Source organism: Conger conger, chromosome 9 (assembly GCF_963514075.1).
Source record: "Conger conger chromosome 9, fConCon1.1, whole genome shotgun sequence".
NCBI classification, from domain to species: Eukaryota; Metazoa; Chordata; class Actinopteri; order Anguilliformes; family Congridae; genus Conger; species Conger conger.
The window spans coordinates 22,280,152-22,294,225 of record NC_083768.1 but is presented as its reverse complement, the minus strand read 5'-3'; positions in this window follow the sequence as shown (position 1 = coordinate 22,294,225).

Below are 14,074 nucleotides of genomic sequence, written 5' to 3'. Positions count from 1 at the left end.
CCTTAGTCTTTTGCATTTGAATGACTTTGTTATTACGGCAATGTTAGACATATGTTTTTGTATATGTAGCAGATGCAACCTATCCAATCTCATGGAATGTGCACTCTCAATGTCCTATTAAAGTTATGTTCCACCAAAAACACATCCAGATCATTTCAGAGGTACATACTTCAATTATCATGAGGTATGGACTTGAAAAGATAAATTCCAACAAAATACGTAAATTAGCTCATTTGCATACCTTATTCAAGATTGCGGAAATTACAAATTAGAACATTTTTGGAGCAGTCTATAATCTGAACAAAGTAAGATATCATTATAATTCTTTCAGATTCTAAATAAAACATTTTTGAAGATTGTTCTGAGCCATTTTTTATCACCAGTATCCAATAGTCATTTTTTGTATAAATCTTTCATGAAGAAAAATGATGAAATTTCAGGATCTATCTTATAACTAGAAAAGAATTGGCTCACTCTCCTGGATATGGAGTAAATGTTTGCAAAGTAACATGATGATGGGATGGCTATGCACTGAGAGTCCTGTGATATTGTCCCAAATTTTCTTTTTTGAAAATCAACTCAAAAGATAGAAATGGTAATAATTATATTTTCACCATACATATGCTGCAATCATTCAAAAGGTTGTATTATCCTGACAGTTGAATAGTTGAGGAAATATTTGAAGCAGTAAACAGAAAAAGGCAAACTTGACTGAAAATTAGATTTTCAGTGGAACAGAACCATAACAAAATGTACGGTTAAAGGAAAAATAAAACCAGAAAAATCCCAGATTTTTAAATAAAAATACACCCCAAATTCTTGACTATTCATACTATACATGTGATAGTGTGCTGGACTGGTTAAAAAAAATCTCTCAACATTGCTTCTTCCAACTCCCAAGATACCACGCATTTCAACATGGCTGAACCCAAGACCTCCAGGTATGAGACTGCCAAAAGTAACAGTTTTGTCAAACATTCTCACGTAAGCGTATTGCAAAGAATGCATGTCTGCTGCATTTTCCCTTAAAACATTTATATAGGACAAGTCCATAGGTACACAGGTAAATGTTTAATGATCAGGCTTTAGACCATGGAAATTGCTTCCGAATGGCACCACTCATAAGTCTGGGGCCTGCAGAAGTGCTTTGTAAGTATGTTCAGTAAACTGCAATATGTAACAGGAAAATTGTTCATTTATAAAGGCATATCCAAGGAAAAACATTCTAAAAATCCATCAGTCCAAACATGCGGTATATATCTTTACTTAACCTATCTTGCATGTATAAAAAATAATATAAAAAGAAAAATGTTTTTGGATACACCAGTCAGTGATAACATCTGATGTTCTGCAGGCCTTCATAATCTCCGACCTGTGGTGTTTTTTGGTGGCTTGCTCACTGAAAGCATTACTGTGATTCTGTCTCCTTCCCCTCTACTGTAGCAAATGTTCCTATATTAAGACAAGAGTCACATTGAAACCATATGCAGGGCCCGAGATCACCTCAGGTAGGCAATGTACTCTCAGGTAATAACTGGCAATGAGAACTTGCTCTCATCTGACCCACCTGGTGGCAAACAGTTAATAAATAAACATACTCTGAGCTACCGAAAACCTTACTGACATATTTAAACTCTTATTTTTATTGATGCTTTTATTGCACATTTGCTTGGCACATAAAATGACCTTTTTCCAAGGTGAACTGTGTAGCTTGCTTTTACATACTAAAACTTTGTACAGCTAGACATAAACATATGTGGTTCAGTTTGCCTAATTATATTTAAGTAGCTGTGCACCCACCCACAATACAAAAATGATGATTTAACGTGGGCAGGAAAGCAGTGAAATGGCACCAGAGACATTATTGGAACTGAAAGGTAGGAATGGGTGAATGGATGTCTTTGAGGCTGAGCTGAGAGAGAGAGAGAGAGAGAGAGAGAGAGAGAGAGAGAGAGAGAGAGAGATGACAGGACAGCACAATGTATCACACTGGCAGAGGTCAGAAAGGGCAGAGCTTGTAATTAGCTATAGAATAGGCTGGTAATCAAGCAACTAATACAATGTTTCAGGAGATAATTAGTCACAGTGCGTGGAAGGCCAAGGAGCATCTAATTCACTGAAACAAGCAGGAAACAGAGATGAACTCAATCTGATTCCCTGGCTCTCTTTCATTCTCTCTCTAACACCACTGAGGAAACCTCCTGAGATGATGTTAATGAGGGAAACATGGAGGTGGTGTGTGTGTGTGTGCGTGTACACGCGTACAGTCTGTGAACGGGTATGTGCACGTATTTGGCTTGCCCCAGTCCTTTCACAAAACCCACTCAGTTTCCTACCATCAGACGGCACACTCCATTTTAAGAGACGTTACAATGCTCTCCTAATTATGCTTTAATTAAAGAGAAAGAGGACCTGCTGTGAATCACACTGAAAACTCTCTGCAGCTGTCCGCTGTGACAAACACGCATGCACGCTCTCACACACAAATGCACACACACACACTCACGCATGCTCACACACACAAACACACACACACGCATGCACACAAACACGCAAGCATGCATGCACGCACACACAGTCACACACACACACACACACAACCATCAGCTGAACAAATAGCTGATGGGTATTTGTACGGCACATAATGCATCCTGGGTTGAGTGTTTTCATGTCAGTTTTCAGCACTTTAACCAGTATTTAGAACCCTTTTTATGTACACTGCATTTATGTACTATACAATGCTGAGGCATCAGTTGCTAGTTTAATATACTGTATTTATTTGTTGGTTTATTTTAAGACACTCTTCAAAACATCATGTCTTCAGATCATTGAAGTAAATGTTTACTGCAGTTAATTGCATGCAGTTACTTTGACAAGTACAGATGATCCTTAACGTGAAGTCATTATCTACCAACCCAAGGGAGAGGTTAGCCATGTGCCAAGCAAAATGCCGGCAATAAAATATACAAAAATATGCTTTAAGATAAATTCAGTCACTCGTGGTCTTTATTATAGAAAGCAGATTTTTGTGTGGCTATTAGCCTACACATATGGGCTGCAAAGCAATACAACCACGGTAAATATAAATAAATTAAATCTACTCCCACTTGAGAGATTCCTGTAGCCCTGTCCTGTCTTGCCTGCATGTATAGTATAGCCTACGAGTAGCCTGCTGCTTTCGATAGCCTACCGTCGTCTAGGCTACTGACAAGCCTGAAAGTGTGTCTTGAGACATGGTGCTGCTAACCTTAGCCTAGGTTAGCCTGGGTCAGTTTCGGTTTTGAAAATGATCTCTCAGCAGAAGCCACAGATCTTTAATTGATCCTTAATTTCCAAGCTCAGTGTGTTATGCAAACTTCTTAGGCTAATGGTCGGAATAGTTACTCTATTTTGGGTATTTTAGCTTTAGCTTGTTCAAATGGTTTTTGTGGCGTTATGGGCACCACTTGTAATACTGATGAATAATCCACAGCCTACTAACTCTCCAACATGATATAGTGAGTGGTAGTTGGTAGCTTTGTTTTATTCAACTTCTTATGATGTGGTTCTTTTGATGTTTTTGTAGCATGTGATCGCAGTGCAAATTCAACGCTAATCTTCCTTTTTATCTTTGCATGCTTTAGCTTTACCTAATGTCAGAGTTGACAGGAATGCATGTAACATATTTTCACCATAAGTGTCCAACTTTATGGAATTAGCTGGGATATAGTGAGCCCAGAAGGGAGATTGTTGTCACATGCAGGGAGTGTTCCTGGCAGTTCCTGCCAGAAATGCCTACAGGTGCTTTAAGGCTTTAAGGCCTCTTGGCAGCCTTACTGATGAGTTTTCTTCCTGTCCTGACATCAACTTTGGAGGGACGTCCTGACCTTGCCAATATCCTTGAAGTGCCACACTTTCTCCACTTATCATGATGCTCTTCACAGTGGTCCATGGTACATATAATGCCTTTGAAATTCTTTTAAATCCCTCTGCTGATTGGCACCTTTCAACAATGAGATACCGTAGACGTTCTGTAAGACTGCGGACCATGACTATCCCAGTTGGGCGCAGCCAAGAAAACAAGGAAATCCTACAGGAACAGCTGATTTTTATTTGGGCTTAATCAGAATCCAATTTTTAGAGGTGTATGTAAATTACCTTTGAACATGATATTGAATGTGGCAACACTTTTGCAGGGTTACATTTTTTTTTCATGAAATGTATCTATTTGTCAAGGTCTTTAATATGCAGATTTAATCACCAAAATATGAATTATGTTGATCAGTCATCTAAATTAGTTCATTCTTGATACCATATGCCTCTAACAGTTTTAATATGTACTTAACACTGATTTGCCCACCAGGTGTACTTTTGAGTAGATACACAAAGAAACTATAAAACGTACATAAAATGTCTTTAGTGTGGCTGTTACTAGCAATGTTGCTTACAAAGTAAACCTGCAAAGTAAACACTTCAGACTTACCTTTTATTTCAGAGCTTTACCTCTGTCATGCTTCCCAGAAACGGTAGCAGGAATTGACACATGACAGGAAGTGCATTATCCTGTGGATAATGCACTTATATAGAGTGGTAGTGACTTCCATAAGTTTAGTTGCCCAAGGGCTTTAATAATGTATTTAAGTATCATGCCATGGGCTCAGCTATTTGCCGATTCGCTTTGCAGTACCTGCTTTTACAAATGGCTTAATAATCTTTGTTACACCTTACTTAATTGTGTCAAACATTAGATGACTTTCTACAGTCTCTGTTGTAAACAGTTAGGTAATGGAATGGGGATCTTTCTTTTTGTAGTTGCTTTTTCACATTATTAGAAAGTGCAGCTCCGTCTCAGCCTCCTTAAGCTGGCAGTGTGAGTGGTGTGCAGGCCGGTCCTAATGGCCAAATTGTGCTCATTAAGTCTCTTCCTTGTCAGATATCCCTCAATGTTCTATCACTCACCACGGTCAGGTAATCTGCCATACTGTTCTTTCTTTTTTGTATCTAACAGCATCCCAGTCTGAGTTGTGCTTTAGTGACCATATCCTATTGTTATTTTGTTTTTTTGTTGGCTTATATTTTGCATTGCTTTTATTTTATTGCGAACTGGCCCTGAGACCAAGTAGCTTGGGGGCTAGTGCACTGATCCTCAGACCCATGCTCTCAGTTGCTTGCCCAGCCAGCCTGCCTGGGCTCCTGTTTTATACGTTTAGGATATTTGTGCATGAGAGATTTGTAAACTGTATTTGTGGAACATTTCCCTATAAACCGTGGTTGCATTATAGATCAGCATGTTTTCAGCCAAATTTGTGTTCACCTTGGATATGTTAGACCAATACTGCATGTTTTTCTTTAGTTAATCTATAAAGTACTTACTATGATTTATAATGGAGCTGTTTGGGGCATATTAGTTACTCCTGTGTGAAATTGATTCAGTGAGATGTCTCTGTGCTACTAATAATGCTGTATAATATCTGCTTGTATCTCAGTTTCATATTAGCTTGCACCCCTGTTCGAATTTCTGGCATAATAATAATAATAATAATAATAATAATAATAATAATATGTACAAATGGCTAAGGTACATGACTGGGATGGTAGTTCAAGCCCTGGTGTATCCACAATAAGATCTGCACAGCTGTTGGGCCCTTGAGCAGGACCCCTATCCCCACATTGCTCCAGTCTAGTCTAATCAACTATAAGGTGCTTTGGATAAAACCATCAGCTAAATAACAAATTATTATTATAATAACAATAATAATGAGAAGAAAAATAGGTATTTGTTGTTGCTGTTGTATGTACAGTTAGCGTATAAATAATGGATATAAAACTTGACCTTCCTTTGCATTTAAATACTTTTTCATTGTTGTTTCTGGCAGAAATGATTAATGATAAATGAATGAATAAAACATAAAGCAAAGTGCAGGGGTTTGTATTCTGTCAAGTCGATGCAATGATTTTTTGGTAAATTACCCTCAAACATGACCAAACTCTATTCGACTTTTGCTAAATGATTTTTAAGCTCTCACGGAAGTTCATTTACCACCAAGGCTTTCCTTCTCATGAGTATTGTGTCATATGTGAATTCGAACACGCAAATTCACAGCATAGAACCCATTACCATGTTTAAACAGGAAATGTAGGATTTACATGTATACATTCACATTTTCAGACAAAAAGGTCTTGACAGTTGATAAAATACTGAAAGATAGCCACAAACTCCCAAAAAAGTGGAAAGAAGTGTTAGAGTGGAACAGACATACAGTGCATTACACTGTTGTTCATTTTTCCATTCTGGATGACAGCTTTTGAATAAGGAAAGTTAAGAAGTTTCATAGAATCAATGAAAAAAATCAATAGAAAAATCACCTATGCATCACCAAGTATTTCCCTAGAGATCAAGAGAGATCATATGCAAGCCCTGTACAAAACTCTAACCCTTGTCCGAAACCCATTTTAGGCTCCCCCGGCAACTTTTGAAAGACCTTTAAAATCTTGGCTGCTAAGTATTTCTGGATGTTTACAGTCTATAAATCCTGTACCTCATTAAATCTCAGACCGTAAGTATGAGTGTACTAATAATTACTGTCACAAATAGCATGTGATTAGTGCAAGTTACATCATTATCCTTCAAAATACATGGCATATTCTATGGATGTTCCCACCAATGTCATTCAAATAATCTACATGTAGCATGTAGCAAGACATGCAGGTCAAAAGGTTGTGCATGTCTAAAAACATGGAAGCATGTAACCAGTATATGGATTCACTTATTTATTGAAATTACTTCAAAGAAAGCTGGATTTATTTTTTGTGACCCAGCACCTGTATTATATGGCTAGATGTGCCAATATTCTTCTTGCTCTTCCAAAATAATGAATCATAGATTAATACATTATTAACTTTTATTGCAGTGCCTGCCATAAAATAGACATCACATACTGCTTATAAATGGTTTTAAGACCGACACTGAAAAACAAGTACTGTTGCTTAACAGCAGTAAATAATGCTCAGTGATTTTTCAAGAGCAGTTCACATGGGGTGAGTAGAGTCTGTTTTACAACACAGGACCGTAATTTGTTGATGTTAATAGCGTCAATAATTGGAAATAATGTTTTATTAATGGTTCATTAATGTGACCTTAATATAAAGTGTTACCCTACTCCGTTCCCATAATTAAGCATCACGTAACAAAACAGAAAGTTGAGCATGACGCTGGTGGCATTTTCCCTGCATTTTCACACTTTTTAATGTGCTGAGAAGCGAGAAAAGCCTTTACCCCCACACTCACAAGCTGAACCATGAGAAAATCTGGGTCCACAGTGTTGAGCAGAGATTGTTGAGTCAGATCATTAGATGCCTACAGCCATCATTTTTCTGGAAAATAAGGTGCATATTTTTTAATGACCTCAAGCATTGCCATTGACTGACTATGCGGCATGCTGAGTCATGTAGAACCGCAGGAATGAAACTCAGCGGTGACGGAGGGCTCGCTTCTAAATCTTTTAGTTCGAGTTGATGAATTTTTCAGCAGGGCATCCTGCACCCTCCCCAAACACACATGCAAACACGCACATGAGCACACACAGCTCACAGCGTATGTCCTGAGCCATTAAGAGCTGTTGATTATTTGGCTGAAAAAGCATGAATGACACTAGGAGGCTGTTGATACATACTGCCACTGTGAGTCTCCATCCATCAATCAATTTCTGTTGACTGCTGCATTGTGACTCTCTCTATCTCTCGTTTCTCATTTTGAGCCTGCAAAGTAAACAGAATAGATTTTCTTCCACGGATCAATTCGATAAGCTCATTTCCAGTCAAAATAATTAGCTGGTATGTTTTTTTTCCTTTTCTTTTTTTTCTCTCTCTAAAGAAAAACAATGAAGTAGCAGCTGTCTTGTTCAGTCCCCTCTCTGCACATCTCTTCTCTGAATCCCGCATGGTTTTTACCCATGAGTCCACTGTAATGAGCCACTGTATTCACTGAGCTCCAGCAAGGCCAACGTGCACTCGGTGGTACACTTATGGTGGGAAGGGAGGGGGGTGTCAAAGGTCAGTTCCACTTGAGTGACTGGTGCTTAGTAATGCTGTTCAAAGGCCCTGGTGGCCTGGACCATGGCCTCACACAGGGGAAGTGTAATGAAGAAGCAGGGACCCTGGTACCCCCCACTGTGTTCAGAGTGGACTTGTTGCCATCTAATTAGATGGGTAATGGAGGGGGCAGCCTGCCCATCACTGGGGCTGCAGGACCCTGACCTGTGGTAACACCGTGGTGGACTCCGATTGAAAAGGTCCATGCACCCCTGCTCCTGCTGCTTTGGGGCCCCGTATTCATGGGGACCTCGGACAGTTGTGAAAGAGATGGAGCACTATGCACGGGTCTAGAACAGGTGAACATCCCAGTGGGCATGACAAACTGTGTATGGCCACCACCCATAGTCTCACTGGAACCTCTGGAGCACAATGACTTCCCCTCATGGTGGAAGACCAACCAGTAAGACTACGGAAGACACCGAGCAATACTGATACCTTATGTTAGCCTTCAAAAAATACATAAAACACAAAGCCTGTCCTATCACGCACACATTAACACAAGCCCACATATACATTATGTTCACACATGCGCTAAGAGAAACCGCAAGGCAACGATGATGGCTGCTCTAAATCACATAATTACGACAGAGAATATTTTGGCCCTCATCAGGCGTTCCGGCACTGATTTCGGATTTACAGACGCTACTCCACTCTGTGAACAGGGGCATAATCACTAGAATGAGAGTGCACTCCTGCCTCTCTTTTTAATGTTTTTTCTCTCTCCTTTCCCTGGATGCCGTTCTCTAATTTCAAGTCTTATTTGTTGACAGTTTCCTTTCACTGAGGAGCAAGGCTGTCGCTCAGTTAGAGGCCCTCCACCCCACGTTTTCCTCCCTTTTCTTCTCGAGCTGTCTGCAGATAGCGGTTCATTGGCTGAAGCAGCCACTCTGCTCGCAGGTAATGACTCTCTCTGTAGCTCACAGTGAACAGTGAACAAATAAGTAAGTAAATAAGGAAAGCTGTACAGCGGCAACACGCCGCTCCACACATCGTTTTGTCGTAAGTAAATAAACTTCACAGAGTTTCATTTTACAGCAAAAGCCCCAGCGGCCAACGATCAATGTTAGGCTGACAGCTACGTTGGACAGGATTGTGAGCCGCCGATGTTCACCTTAAGGTGATATGGATTAATATGCCGATTAGTCACTTCTTTCTGACATTTTATAAATGAGAGCCAACTAATACAGGTTTCTTTTCAACCAAGTCCAACGCCAGTTATCTCTGACAAATGACTTTGTTAAAGATGGGATAGATACCGCACCCATATTGTGGTGAAAGGTGGAAAGAGAGGTGAAAAAAAGAGATAATAATAACATGATGGTATCAGGAATAAATAAACACGACATGACTCACCCTGTCCAACATGACGCTCAGTCAGGCTGATCTTCAGAGGTGAAAGACTAGGTGCTTCAAGCGTATAAACGGGGTAAAGAATTCTGCTCCCTAGCTCTGTATTAAGGGGATGGCCTGAGTCCCTTTAAGGAGATTCGGAGGGGTAAATCTCCTAAAAAGCCTTCTGGGAAACTGGAACTCGGCATGGTGCTGCTGCTGGGCTCATGGCCACAGGGCTGTTGGTTCATCTGCCCCGTACCTTTGAGCAGTCTGCTTGACCCCAATCACTCCAGTCATCAAGCGGCACAAACAGCAAATAGAAATGATAGTATGCACCAGGGTAAATCACACTGTAGGTCTGCTCTCTTCTCCAATAATAAAATAAATACTGGCTTAATATATAGTGATGTACATTTTTGTATTTCAATCATTTGAATAAACTTCACTTCATTGAACCCCATGGGGTAATTTGCCCTCTACATTTGACCCATCCTTAGGAACAGTGGCCAGCCCTGAGCGTTAAGGGCCATGCTCAGCAGCTGTGCTGATCATATCACGGCTACACCGGGGTTTAAACCACCGACTTCCCAGGCCCCAGTCATGCACCTTAGCCACTACGCTACAGGCTTCCCCAACCCAAACTGAATGTTTAGGAGCGCAGCTGCTTGGTGAGTCACCGTGCTAGAACATTGGTTATCAATGGTGGTGAAGTTTCGTGTGTCTTTCTGTCACTGCCAGGTTGTGCCAGCACCATCTGTGGCTGGCTTTCCTGCAGGTTTCTGTATAATTGGCCGTGGCATCATCTAGGGATGGAAGGTATCAGCGGAGTCGTTCATGTTTCATTGCGCAAGAAAGACTGCTCTGGGAGCTCATACATCTGCGGTCGGCCTGTCCCAACAATAACAGCAATAACAGCAGAACTTGGGCCGGTGAACTGCAGAGCTTGAAGAAGCTGGTTCTGCCAACATGCACTTTGGAGGAGAGTGTGATCAATGAATCAGAAAATGTTAATAAAATGTTTTTGTACAATGTAATTATTGAAGAGGCGTGTGGCACAATACAGTGCATAATGTGTCATAATGTGACACAATATATCAAATTCAAAGGTGACATAATATATAAGGATTTACCCACACACAGAAACACTCACACACACTCAGAAATGTCCTGCCCTGTACAGTATACCTGAAGCAGAGCACTGCATGTCTGACCAGTGGCATATCATACCGCTAGAGGGTGGGACCAGAAAAATGAAAAGATGGACACTGAAACAGCAAAGAGAACCGGAGTAAGCAGTGTGATTTTACTGCATCACTGCTGTGCTTACTGGCAAATAGAGGGAATCTGAGATTGAGGTTTGCTGGAATTATCCCCAGTGTAACTGTCTGGCACCAATCACAACCAGGAAATACGCTGAATAGAAGTCTGGAGAGTTAGGGACAAGCACAAAGCAATCTGGAAAGGTTTGATGAAATCATACGAGTATAAATACACAGGTAATTGAACTGAACATGTGTGAGTGGGAACAGGTAACAAGACACAGGGGAAATGAATGACAGGACTACAGACAGCGAGAGCGGACACAAAAATATGGACATGAGACAAGAAACGGAAAACGCCAAAGCAGAAAAGACACGGAGTATGACAGTAACGTCTTAAGCTGAAGCTCCCTGGAACATGACACATGAGCATGCGACCTTGGCATGCTGGCCAGATCAGGGAATCTGCAGACAGGACAATGGAATCTATATGCAGCACAGCAAAGGCTTTATGTTGTAATACAAAAATTTGGAAGTTGTCCTAGATAGATTATGTAACATGAAATACTGACGACTCGACTGAGAGACAATGGAGCTCAGGACGATCTTCCCTTCTCTAGAGTTCATTACCTACAACGAGAGAGAGTGAGAGAGCGCTGAACACAAACAACAAGGTCCTCAAGGGAGGTCCACAAATAGCATGTTCTGAAGTATTGTTAGAGCAGTATTATTAATATTCACCTCATTAGTCAAACCTCACTGAATAATAGCACTGTTCCACTCTGGGTTTGTGTTCTACAAACTTAAGCTGGGAAAGAGATTTGAAATGCTTGAGTCATGAGGATAGCCATGTGAACAGGGCTATCATGAAATGTGTTGATGGCTCTCCTCTTTCTTTCTTTACTCTCTCTTTCTAGACACACACACACACACTTATCTCTCTTACACACACACATGCACACAAGCACACATGCGCGGAAACATCACTCTGGCATGACTTGAGGACAGCCTGATTCTGCTGAAGTATTCATCACAGTGCAGCCAGTATCTTTGAACCTGAGAGATTTGAACCCCTCTAAAGACTGAACTGCTCCCTGAAAACAAACTATGAAAATTCCTTTTGAAAACAAACATCTTTAGGCTAGATTAAAACAGATCGTGTTCAGAGCCCTTGATTCAGAGTGGGTAAACTTTCAAAAATCCATACAGGAGACAAATGTAGTGCTTTCTCCAAAAACCTTCAAAAATATTTTTACCTTTAACTTATTGATGGGGTGGGGGTGGATATGCCAAGAAGGGATATTTAAAATATTTGTAAACAATTTTCATGCTGTCCATAAGAGATCTTGGAAATGAAAAAGTACTGTATTTGATAACCATCAACTTAGATAAAGTACATGCACATTATCATGTGAAAACCATAAATAATATTTGCTGTTCTATGGTGTTATGGTTCAAAATTAACCCAGAGAGATCTATGTTAGAAAAAAATATTTTTCCTAAAACCAAACTTTATTTTCTTTTATACAATTCAAATGGAATATGAGGGTTTCTCAAATCATATGGAGTCAAGGCAGTCCACTTTACCTAAACATAGCTATCACCATGGCTATCCATTTGTAATGCAAAATGTCCGGTATTTGTCTAAATAATAATTGCACAATTGAAGGCTTAAACAAATATTTGATAACATTGCTTTGCCAAAGGTTGCACAAGGTTTGATTTAAGGCTCAAAATAATAAACTCCTTCACCAGCCCCTAGCCCGGGTCTCCTACCATAGCAGAGTGACAAGGAAAAGGTCTGTGATAAACCCTGAACAGTTAAATTAATAACCAGGCAATAGCAGATACAGGATTATTTTTGAATAAGCCTTGTTCCAATACAAAAAACGAAATGGTATTTATTACACATCTTAACTTGAAAACGGGTCAGATTTGACCTTAACACAATAGAAGGGTTAACTCATTGTCCATACTGTGGGAAGGAAACTGAATTTATTTAAATATATTTTTAGTGATTTAAGAAACTGAAAATGTTGTATTTGTGCACCTTTATTTGTGTGCATTATAGATCAATGATTTCCTGCCACAACACCTTCTCACCAGATATTTCTGTGAATTCCAAACCGTTTTATATTCAAAATAAGCTCATTAAAAGCTGCTGTGAATGGTGGAGGGGTAGAATGGGGAAGGGAACATGAAAAACTACAAAAACTGAAGAGCAGGAGAAAGAGAAGTGGTGAGAAATGACAGGGAACTGTAATGAGAGTCCTCTTACTAAACGTGTGTTTTTGCAACTACATGCTGTGTGATGGAGGATGCCAATCAAGTGTGAAATCATTGCTGTCGCAGAAGCGAAGGACCCCACATGAATTAACACCTGTCGCTGTATACTTCCTTGCCACCATTTCTGTACACTATAAAGATTCAGAAAAACTGTGTTTATACATATATATAAATACCACTGCCTTTGTATACAAGTACTACTCATTACACCTTCTTATTGTATTAGTTCATTCTTATATAATTTAGCTGTGTAATGTATCTTACTGAACATGGGTAAGTTGTCACACTGTTAATTCCTCCACCACTGGAGACACAAACCTAAAAAATTGAGTAGCTAGTCACATAACTTCATGTCCTGAGGTCAACTTCTTGTGTACATGATGAATATAAAATGTGTCATTCTTTCATTGGGTTATGATATTTATTCAATTGTAATTTATTGCACCCAAGAAATGTAAGAAGGATTGAAAAGTATGACAATCTACCCGCTCTCCCCTACTTTATATACTTCAAATTACCTGTGGTCTAATGTCATTACATAAGACGATTTAATACATTTTTACAGAAGAAAATGGCTCAGAGAAACAATAACCGAAGAAAGGGCACAAATAAAAGTTTTACGTGTATTAAACTTCCTGTTTAGGCACAGTGTTTCAAAATTTTTTATAGATCAATAATTTGTATAAATGTTCCAGTTTCCATACATGTTATTGGCTTATCAATAATATTCATATTTGCATACATATCTGTATATGTAAAAATATTGATTTATAATAACTGTATATTCATTTACGAAATTGAACGGGGAACATAGGGAACTGGAAACACGAAGGCCTCTTTTGAATAAAAAGTACACTGTGAGAAAAGTGTAGGTCGGGTAATATGCAAATGTAATGCACCAAATGAACATTGAATACATATTCATAACTCATGAATATGCATACAATTATACATTATACATTTTACTGTGTATCCCTTTCTGACATCGAAGCTTATCATTGCCATTTCAAAATCCTGATTTCATTTTTCTTTTTTAAATATATTTTTCTGTTAACTGAAATGTTTCCAAACACTTCAGACATGCCCATTAAAATCCCTGGAAATCACTGGCAGCTCAATTAATG